Genomic DNA, 11,614 nt, shown 5'->3' on the forward strand with positions numbered 1-11,614 from the left:
TTGACGTGAGCACCATTTAATATATTATGAAATTCGCAGTGATAGATAGGGATGCACATAAATAGACACACCTGGATACACAGACTGGGATGGAGGGATAGCTAGACAGACAGACAACATGGATTGCTGGACATACTGGAAGTGGTCCCTCACAGGGAGCCAAGGAGCGTGCTCACTCTCAGGCTGGATGCATCACTTTTAATGCTGGCAAAAGATCCGTATTCCAAAGGAAGCTCTATATCCCAAAAGTGATCCCCAAGTGAACATTAAGGCCTTTGCCAAGCATGAAAATCTACCTGTGTGGCCATATCGGATGTTCAGGTGTCACAGATTAAAGAACCTGTGCACACGCATTCACTCCATAGGCATGTGCATTCCTTCACCAATGTGGTCATGAAGCCAGGGTCTGCCACAGCCAGGCACTGGGAATCAGAGGATGTGCCGCCCACCTTCTTGTGGGACTAGGACCTCCTGCAGCAGTCCTGATGAAGCCTGAGCAGGGCGGAAGTAGTAGGAGGGAGGAGACTCCTGCCGGAGGAGGACAGACCTGCAGGGAGGTGGTGCCTGAGAGCCTCCTGAAGGGGGAGACAGCCAGGGGGAAGCCAGGGAAAGGAGCCCCCAGGGCCACACCCAGCCTGGCGCCCACTGGAGTCTGCTCTCCTGTGTGTGTTCCTTGAAGGAAGATGTTGGATACAGAAATCGCCATGCCTGGTCAGGGGATGGAGAGTTAGGGGGTGGGCCATGGCAGCAGAGATGATGGCTTTTGTGACAATTCCACTGACTCTAAAGTCAAGACTGAAGACGACCCCACACAAAGTGCTCTTGTGAGCACTGGGGCTCTCAAAGGTTGGACCGACCTTCATCAACAGACCTTTTCAGTGGACAGACCCTTTCTATCCACTTTAGAAGGGTTTTAATTGTGTGTGTGTTCTAAGTAATAACCTTAGGTTCTAGGGACCATAAAGTCAAGTTCCGCTGGAGTGATCCAGTGCTCGGACACTTCTGCTGACCCAGGTGGGGTGAGCAGGTCAAGCTCATGAGGGGCTGGCTGCCAGGGCCGTGTCCTGTAACCATGCTTGCCTGCATATGGTTCACAGATGAGAAGCACAGTTTGCCGTTGAGTTTTACAGTTACAGTATAAGATCCAGGGCCCAAAATTGATGGCTGTTATTTTTTCATTGGATGTTGACTATTCATGCTGAATTCCATTTTCATTACTGAGATGTTTATATGCTGTGTACACAGCTGCAGAGCGTTCTCAATTCTTCTCCCTGTGGGTAGAATGAGTTTTTATATCATCACTAATAGCTCGAAGATACCAAAGCAATGACATCTGTTTTCAGGCTTATACACATTTAACAAAGGGAGAAACAAAACATGGGTTTCCTTTTCTTTGCAAAAGACAGGACAAAAGCATACCAGCTACTTTTGAAATTGGTCAATTTCTTTTTCATTCAGCCAGGCTCTGTTCTACCCATGCCTGATCTTCCTAATATCAAAGATGGAAAAAATCCGATGCCATATGGAATGAGCTTTCAATATGCAATAAGCCTTTGCTTATTTATCTTACTAATAAGGTGCTTGCTATAGTTGGACAAAGGCCAATCTGAAATATACTTTCGGTTAAGTATGTTGCCAAGAATGTAAGCCAACTTAAACTACAACACAAGGATAAGGGTGCTGCAGACCAGCCATGCACCACACTGAGCATGTATAACTGTTGTGTCTGCTCCTTTATATACAAAAAGTGAGACCCACGCAAGACACATTTTTGTCAATTGTCCTAATAATCAATCAGTTAAATGAAACAAATTGTATTTTCTTAAGCAGATTATTTTTATTGTGCTGAAACACATATAACATAAAATACATTCCTAATAATTTTTAAATATTCAAACACGCATTTCATACTTGGATAAAGTCAACAGATGACAATCAAAAAAAAAATAAATTGATTTTTATATTGAAAAAAACACACATTTCTACCCTGTCAGGATGCACTTCCCTGCCACCCAGGGTCCCCGACTGCAGCGGCCTGCTTGTTGGGTCTGAAGATACGCCCACCCCGTCCTGGTGCAATTATCCACCCCTGCCCATCTGCAGCCTCAGGCACCTCTGTGCAGAGGCCCTGCGGTCACTCTGAACCACCTACAGTGGGGCAATTAGTGGAAAGATTAATTCAGACCTTCCTCTGCCAGACGGAGGGACTCAGGGTAGATGCTTAAATTATTTGGGGATCAGCTTCATCTACTGTGAGAGAATAAGACTGGGTAATTAGAATTTCCTCACAGCTCTGAAATCCTGAGGCAAAAAGAAACAAACGGGAAATAAGAGCCAGTTCCTGTCTACTTACAAATGGAGAGTTCAAGGGCCAGCAATGAGATTCTGCAGACAGAGACCTGCAGGAGAGAAATGAGCACTGCATGGGGAACAGGCTGGTGTCCTGCAGGAGAGCAAGGGAGACCCTTCAAGAAGCAGTGTGGACGAAGGGGATCCCAAAGGGTCTCAGCCGCAGGGGTACTGGGGAGGCCCCTTGGGTGGTAAGCGTGGACACAAAGAACTGAGCAGGACCTTCAGCAGCAGGTGTGGACACTGGGGGACTGGAAAGACCCTCAGTAGCAGGTGTGGATTCCAGGGGACTAAAGTGGCTCCTTGGTCTACACGTGAAGACTCTGAGGACTGGGCAGGCCCCTAGCTGCAGGTGCAGACAGACACAGGGAGAAGGGAGTATATGGTGACACAGAAGACAGGAGCAGGTGTGGTGTAGACTGCGGGAGTCCTGGCGCAGGGCCCAGGGAGACTCACCTGTTGTGCAGGAAGCCGTGATGCTGGCTGGGAATGAAGAAGGTGGGGGCAGAAGGGACACTTCAAGATCTCATGCTATTTACGATGGTGAATTAGATGTCTTGGGGCACGAGGGTGGGAACCAAGGAAGACGAGGGAGACGGGCCCTTTCTGGAGCTCTTTGTGTGTCAGGGAGACAGACGCAGCACACGGTGACTGTAGCTGGTGGTCAGCATGCCCTGTCCTGTGTAGTACAGCATGTGACAACGGTGGCTGATAGCCACACGTCCTGTATCCAGAACAAAGCCAAGGGTGGGGAGAGGACACTGGGAGTGTCCAGAATGAGAGCCCATGCCAAAGGCAGGCCAGGCTGGTGGCTGCAGGAGAAGCTGTGGCTGCGCTGCGGTGGGGCAGAAGGTGGACAGTAGATGACGCTAGAAAGGCACACACCCCTCCCAGGGCAGCAGCACCCTGGCCTGCCCTGGTTCCAGATCAAATCCAACTCCTTCTCCCTGGACCCTGCCGCTTGGTGCCCTCCGCTCTCTGACTTGTCTTCCTCCCACGTGCAAGCTCCTCGCCCAGCCCTGGCTGGACGCCTGGCAGCCCTGTGGGACACCTTTGACAGCACAGCCTCCCCTTCCCAGCCTGTGGTACTCTGTGACAGCAGAAAACAGACCTGGCAATTTCCAGTCCCCAGGAGGCCCGGCCCACTTCCTGACTCCTTTTAAATTCAAGCCTAGTCAACAACTTGTTTCCCTGGGGGCTCTGCTGCCTTTCACAGTCTCATGGCCCCTCCCTTGTCAATCCTCACGTATTCCCATGAGCTGGTGTAACGTCCACCCCTCCTGAAGGTGAGTCCCTGACTTCTGACCCTGTCTCAGAAGACGGCCTGTTTCTCATCATCCAGGGGAGCTCACTCCATGAACCCCACCCCATCACCTCTGGGACCCCCAAAGTCATGCCCTCCTTCTCTCAGTCTACACCAGCCTCTCCTTCCTCAGCCAAAAGATGTGTCTGTCTTCCCATTTAAAATGATCTTCCCGGAGTCTCTTCCCCTGCCCTCTATACCGTAGGTATTTCTCCTCTTGTTACCAAAGCCAACATCCCAGGTGGGGAGTTGTGAAGTACCTTCATCTTGGACCTTGTTGACCTTGCTGCACAAGCTGCAATCTGGCTTTGATTCCATCACAAGTGGAATCTGCTATTGGGTTGACCTTTCATGATGGTGAAACCAAATTCACAGAACCAAAGATATTTTCCCATTTTCTTTCTTCAGTAGTGATTAAACCTAGTGACTACTCCCTCCTTCGTGAGTAGCTTCCTCCTCTAGGTTCTGGAATGTTCTGGTCCTTCTCTGGTTTGTACTTTTAACTTCAATGCCTTGCCTGCCTGTACTTGATATGGTTCCCAGGCATCACCCAGACCCAAGGGGAGACCACCCTGCCCCATTGCAGATGCTGGATCTGTACTGGTGACCCCCACCTCTCACGAGCTCTGCACTTGCGTTTTTAACTAGCTGGAAAGTTTTCTGCCTTTAGCCTCATCTGGTTAATTTTTATAAGTCTAGGTTAAGGTTCCCATTAAGATATTATCTTCTTAATAAAGGAAAGTTTTTGTTTCTTAATTCAGAATGATTAATATTTAAATTGAGGTAATAAAAGATGACTCCACTGGAATCCTGACCTTGGAGAGGGGGTCATGCAGTGAGCTGCTGTGTGCCAGAAGAAGAAGCAAGATGTGGAGAGTCCCTGCCCCGCTGGCCCAGCTCCACAGCCTGCACTGCTGCTGCTTAGAGCAGGGCCACCAACGCGTGGGCCACCAAGAGGCTGGTGAATGCTGGGTGGAGAGGAAACCCCAGGAGGGGAGCAGAGCTGTCACTGCCTATCCCTGCAGATGGGTGACCCTGTGACCTACAAAGCTGCTCTGGTCCAAGCAAGCCCTTTTTGCACCTGGGGACTTGCAGCCTGGCCCTTGGGGACACCTAGGGAGGATCTTCCAGCCTTCTATTGGTGCTGCTGGTCCTGGGTGATGAGTCTCAGTGACACTCAGCATGGTTCCCTGGGGTCCTCCAGGAGGAGCCTCCTGCTCACCACAACTATAGGGTGGGTGGAGGGTGGACTGCCCCTCCACACTGAGTCACACAGCCTCAGAGCCTGTGAGTGCCAACGACAGGGGATGGGTCTCTGAAAGATTCCTGCATGTTCTTGCTCCTGCCTGATCCTCAGATTTCAAAGGCTCAGGAGGAAAACGTGAGCTAGACACGGCGTTTGCCTGCAGAGCACAGGCTGAGTGGTTGGAAGTGGATGGCATGGGCCCTGCTGCACTTACTGCTCTGGTTTTCATCAAAGACGAGAGTCAATTCACCCAAGTCCCTTCCACTGTTATTCAAGGGTCTGAAGTCCACTGCGTACTGTTAATCCATGAGGGTCTTCCAGCCAGGGGTTTGGATAAGCCAAGTTCTTCCAGAAGGCTGATGTTAATTTGAGAGTTGGAGAAGTTTGCTGATGAGTTAGAAATGCAGCAAAGAGATTTAACGGCATGGCACAGGGGTCTTGATCTACTTCAGACATACCTGACCCTTCTCTGTCTTTCCTCTCTCATTTTATGTCTCAGTTTCCACTCCCATCAGATTGTTCTCAGAGCTCCATAATCTCCCAAACAGAGAGTCAGCCTACCTGAGGCAGATAACTGCACTTCCCCATTAGCCAGGGCCTGGCACATAGTGCGGACTCCTGGATTTCTATTGAGTACATGAATGAATGCAAGTAAGGATCACAGTGGCTTTGGAAGGCACACTTGGATCCCAAGGCCCTCATATCAACTCCAGAGCTCAGCCATTAAGAGTAGCTTTCTCAGATGCACAAACATAAGACTGGGCCCCTGCATCCAGTAAAACTTTACAAAATGCAAAGACACCACCTGGATGTACCAATATAACATTTCCCAGAAGAGCTGTGCTGTGATCATTGTTCCAAGAAGCATGAGCTGGAAAGGCCCACTCTGATGGACAAGGTCCTACCATGGAACCAGAACCAGGGATCCATTATTTCTATAGACTGCTTTGTGGTTTTTTTTTCCCCACCATTTTCTGCTTATTTTCCTCCCCAAATATGTGGAAAGGAAGTTTCTATACATTGGCATCAAATGCTTATTTTAAAATTGAAATAGTTAATTTAAAAGTTTATTTTAGAACTTAAAGGCAGCCTCAAACATCTGTGGTTGAAAAGGTTCTGCTCAACTCACCAGGTGGTTGTCCAAAGTCTATTACCAAGGTTCTGAGCCTGTTGGTTTTTAAGTTTCTCCTTCCTGTGAATAATTGAGCCCCTCTACAACCATGGGGACAGTCACCACAGGGATTCTTTGGTGATAATCGTCAGCCTTCTTGTTCAAGCTGGCCTTCCACAGCTCCTCCACTGAGCCCCCGTGTGAACAGACCTCTGCTCTCCTGCTCCTCAGCCAAGTCCACAGGATGTGAAGTGAAAGGAATCAGGTTTGTACAGCTGAGAAATAACTATCCAGACAGATCACATTTGAGCACATTTGACATGTTAAAGTAATTCCATTCTGTGTGCTGATGGATGTTTTATACTTTATTCTAGATTTTAAACAAAACTAAACATCCAAACTTTTGCCCTTCCTGTTTCAAAAATGAAATGTTCTCATCATGAAAGAAGGAAAAAAGAAAAAAGAGTTATGTGACCTCTTTCCTACTAGAATCCAGATGCCTTAATTAGGGGTGTTGTAAGTGTCTTGGCCATCACTGAAGAAAGGCACAGGGATCCAGGACAACACCAACCCTGTTGATGGGAGGTCATTGCTGATGAGTGTTATTACCACCAACCTAGGAGGTCCCAGACACCACATATGTATGATTTCATTTGATATTTGTAGCAAATGTATAAGGCCATTTTTAGTAAACTCTTCACAAAAGAGGAAAATGTGCCAATAAGATCTCCCAGGAAGGTGGCTGTTTTGACTACACCATGCCCCACATGGACCTGAGCCCAGAGCTGGAGATTTTGGCCAAGCTTCACATCCCCCACTCCCACAAGTGTCTTTTACGGGATTTCTCTGACACAACCTTGAGAAGTCACTAAGAGCCAGTGTGCCTGAGGTTTGCTTGTGCTGACAGTTGGAAACATCACTAGGTACCTGTGTGAGCCAGGAACTTTATATAGTTTAAGTATAAGGCTTGAAACCCAAGAAATTAGAAGGCAATAATGATGCATGTATAGAGAGACCTACAGCACCGTGGGGCTTTCCCTGAGAGGGAAGGTCAGGGTACCAGGCAGTGAGCTGATGGGGGCAGATGGGCAAGAGTGGGCATTGACCATGAGGAAAGCTAGAGACAGCACGTTAGAAAAGAAAATAACTTGATTTGCAAAAGGTACAAAGAAATCCAGGCTATAGTACTCCATTAAAAATTAATTTAAAATACAGACATTGTAAAAAAATGAAAACTGCTAAAAATTGATCTACTAGTCAGATCCTGGTAGATAAATAGCAATTTTTAACATGATTACACTGTATCTTCAGACATCTCTATTATACAGATCAGGGATAAAATTATTTTCACTAAGATACACTAACTCAGAGGAAAGTTTCGAAGCATTATTTTTTAGGAAGACAGGTGCTACCTAGTTACCTTGCTGCTTTTTAATGTATCTTTGAGTACAGAGGGTTATTCTCTGGGAATGCAGGATGTGCTGTGGGTGCTCATGGGCAATGGCAGCAGGGCAGGATGCCACTCGTGTTCCACAGGCAACCAGAAGTCTGACCCCTGATGCCTCTGAATCAGTTCAGCATTTATGCACAACCAACACCTCCAACTCCAGTGCACTAGAGCAGCAGTTACCTGTCTGCCCACAGGTTGTGCATCACCCAGGGCTAAGTCTCCTCCTAGGAGACTCTGCTTCATACAGCAGATATGTGGCCAAGGTCTGCCCCCTCACCTCTCTCTCTGAGGCCAGGGATGAGGAGCCAGCAGGCAGCCGGGGGACACTTTGCTAATGGTAATGGCAGACCCTGAGGTGGTGCAAGCCTCAGGGGCTTGGAATTGGTGCACTCTGGCTTCTGCTGATGTGCCACCGACCAGAGCAAGCACATGGCCAAGTCCAAAGTGAAGGACCAGGGAACACACTAGTCCACAATGAGGTTGTAGGGGCTGTGAATACACAGAGTGGTGAGGGACTCTATGTTACAGATTTGGCCATACTATTTTATTATTTTCTGATTTTGTAGTTAGCCTTTGTCAATAATTATTTTTCTTTTTTGTAGTGCCAAGGACCAAACCAGGGTGTCACACATGCTAGGTATAATTAGCTTTAAGTTTTGTTTTATTTACCACTATTATTTGCTTAAATGTTATGAGATATTTATTGGTATATAAACACCCCTTATTGTATGATTTTAAAAGTTAAGAGTTGTATACAATAAGCACTAAGAATTTACTTCTTTCTTGAAGATATATAAATGCTATACTGTCCTTGACTTACTGGGTCATTATTTCACTTAGGAAGATGTTCCATACTTCTATCCATTAAAAGAAAATGACATAATTTCATCCTTTTCTGTGACTGAGTAAAACTCCATTGTGTGTATATGCCACGTTTTCTTTATCCATTCCTCTGTTAATGGGTTCCATGAGCTGGCTATTGACCCAGAAAGGAGGCTTCAGTTTTTTATTTGCTGATATTTTTTTTAGTCTCTGAGAATTCTTAAGGTGATCTAAACTTATTTAAATGCTAAGCAAATCAAAATACAACCTTTAATGAATTTAAGAAACTTTTTCCTCTCTGTAGCTAAGAAAAGACATCAATGTGTTTGCTATATTTCACACAAGTACTGTCAATAATCCAATCAATCTTGGGCAAGCTAGGGGGTTTAGGAGGCATTTATAGACAAGTGTATCACTCTGTGCTATTTTAAAATACTTGTCTAGCTAGATGGAAACCTAAGCTAAAGGTGCAAATTTATTTTATTCGTATTGTGCCGCCAGCCCCAGCAATTCTTCACAGAGGGGCTTGCATATCTGTGCATTTGCGTGTGGCTTCCCTGGTGTCTTTTGCAGGAGGTGGAGATGGTTACTCACTCAGACCTGGGTGATTCCATCCGTCATCTCAGCCACCCAGCAGGCTGAGGCCGGAGGATCGCAAATTCCAGATCAGCATGGGCAACTAAGAGACACTCTGTCTCAAAATTATATAATAATAATAATAATAATAATAGTAATATTGGTTGAGTATAGTTCAATGGTAGAGTGCCTCTGCATTCAATCCCAAGTATCATGAAAAAATAAAATTAAATAAATTAATAAACAGTAGGGCTTCTACAAGTTTCTATAAGTAACTAATTGAAACTTTAGAGAATGGCAAAACAACCACATTAAGTTAAGGAGTCCATCTCTGGGGAAATGCAGAAGCCCATCATTTAAATAAAATTTTTTTTCTAAGTTTTATTTTTATGAAATGGAGTTGCAAATTTGAAACAGAAGAAAATAAATAAACCTAAGTCATCACAGTGAAAGACATGAAGTGATTATAGCCTCAGTCTGGAAGACACACACACACAAAGGTGACAATCACTATTGGGACTTATTTACTCCTTCCTTCCTTCCTTCCTTCCTTCCTTCCTTCTTTCCTTCCCTCCCTCCCTCCCTCCCTCCCTCCCTCCCTCCCTCCCTCCCTCCCTCCCTCCTTCCTTCCTTCCTTCCTTCCTTCCTTCCTTCCTTCCTTCCTTCCTTCCTTTCTTTCTTTCTTTCTTTCTTTCTTTCTTTCTCTCTCTCTCTCTCTCCCTCTCTCTCTCTTTCTTTCTTTCTTGAATTTCATCCAAAGATAGTCCATGAAGACAACAGACAGCAAAAGCATTAGTAGCATAATTGGTTGACTTTAAGAACCACTATGTAGACAACACAATGCGCTTTACTCTTTCCTGTTAAGAGCAGACTATACATTCACCAACTGAAAGGTAAATTTGACATTTAAACGAAAGAAAATTCAAATTCTAATTTTTCTTGCTTATGCCATTTGTGTAATAATTTTTAGAAAAGTCCTTGCAAGTCTTTTTTTTCCATTTTATGATACATTCATTAACACTGTCCAAATCTAGTTGTAAATTTAATGCATTGCACTACCCCTTTCAAATTCATTATATTTGGATAATATAAACCAAGACTCTCTTTTATATTTTTTGCAGTTATTTTCTTTCTCAAAGATGTTTTTTATTACCCTCTTTCTCATTATAGAACAGCTAAACATTTATATTTTAAAACAAATTGCACTGATTATCCCCTGAGAGATTAAGAAGAAATAAAAGTACTTTCATCTCTCATCTTCTATAAACACCTCCCCACAGTCACTGCCTGATTATCTGCAATAGTCATTCTGCATTGTTCGCAGGGCAAGTTTGTCTTTCTAAAAGATATTTGTTATTACAACACAATTTATTTTAACAAAATGTTCACATATAATTTTAAACATTTTGTGGATATGATAACATGATAGACCTACAAAAAAAGGTTTAAAAATTTAGATATATGAATTGATTGGAATTTTAAAAGAAATAAACTTAGACTTTATATAAACTAGAATATTGAAAAATGTTTTATACTCTGATCAAATAGGAAAAAGACATATGATATGATTTTTAACTGAAACTACTAAACCTATATACTTTTTCTAAAGATAGACCTTGATTAAAAATGTTACCTGATTATTTTTATTTTATATGCCAAATGATAAAACCTCCTTCAATTTTTCTCACCTGGGCTAAATGTTTTTTTTTTTCAATTATTTTTCCATGTTGTCAATTAGCGTTTTATAGAAAATTCCATTTTCCAAATCATTCAGCAAGACCATCAGCTTAAGTTATGGCTAAACAAACATTGTTATTTTCTAATTTCAACAAATATCATAAAACAAAGTTGATTTTAAAGTTAGGCATTGAAGTTCAAATTTTCTTAAACTCTGAGAATTCGTAAGGTGATTTAAGTTCATTTAAATGCTAAGCAAATCAAAATGCAACCTCTGATGTATTTAAGAAACTTTATAATCCACTTTTTTTTTCCTCTCTGAAGCTTAGAAAATATATCAACGTGTTTGCTATATTTCACACAAGCACTGTCAATAATCCAATCAACTCCTGGGCAAGCTAGGGGGTTTAGGCAGCACTTATAGATATGCCTCACTATGTGCTATTTTAGAATACTTGTCTAGCTAGACTGAGGCCTAAGCTAAAGGTTCTGATTTAGTTACTTGTACACTGTAGCCAGCCCCAGCAGTTCTCCACAGAGGGGCTTGCATATCTGTGCATCTGCTTGCGGTTTCCCTGTTTTTTTTTTTTTGTTTTGTTTTTTTGTGGTTTTTTTTAGGAGGTAGAGACAGCCACTCTCTCAGACCCTTGGGGTTCTTCAGGGAATCATAGGGTTTCCAGACGTACCAGGGCTGGCCTCCCCATCCATCTCACAAGCACATCAGACCCACGGTTAATAAACATCCTGAGAACTCTTTGCTGTACCAGTTCTTTGCTCTCCAAGTCACATCCCAACCAGCCAAAAGTGTTTACTTCTGGCTGACACTTTCCCCTTTATTGGAAAATATGCCTACTCAAAGTATGCTTTGCTTAGACCGTGTGCAAAATGATATGTTCTTAAGACCAATTTACCTGACATGTGCATGTGTGCCCATGCACACATGTGGGCGGGGGAGGGAAAGAGAGAAAGAAAAGTAATTGTTGGAAAGCCCAATGCTCTGGACATTGCTGCCCACCCCACAAATCAATGTGTTGGAACCTTGAACCCCACAGTGATTGCGCTGGGGTGGGGTGGGGGTCT

General features: G+C 44.2%; 1 long non-coding RNA gene across 3 annotated transcripts in view; it reads right to left on the minus strand.

The window, feature by feature from the left end:
• The window catches only part of LOC144365760 (uncharacterized), a 27,829-nt gene continuing 16,215 nt past the window's right edge, over positions 1-11,614 (minus strand). Inside the window, exons 1-4 of one of the 3 annotated variants that reach the window (XR_013424534.1) lie at positions 6,028-9,401; positions 2,806-5,285; positions 2,354-2,399; positions 1-1,271 (exon numbers count right to left, since the gene is read on the minus strand). This is a non-coding gene — a long non-coding RNA (uncharacterized LOC144365760). Of the gene's footprint in view, positions 1,272-2,353; positions 2,400-2,805; positions 9,402-11,614 lie in introns of those variants that run through there. The other 2 variants (XR_013424533.1, XR_013424532.1) reach the window with 2 other exon arrangements.

The sequence above is a fragment of the Ictidomys tridecemlineatus genome, chromosome 1 (genome assembly GCF_052094955.1).
Source record: "Ictidomys tridecemlineatus isolate mIctTri1 chromosome 1, mIctTri1.hap1, whole genome shotgun sequence".
In the NCBI taxonomy this organism is placed as follows: domain Eukaryota; kingdom Metazoa; phylum Chordata; class Mammalia; order Rodentia; family Sciuridae; genus Ictidomys; species Ictidomys tridecemlineatus.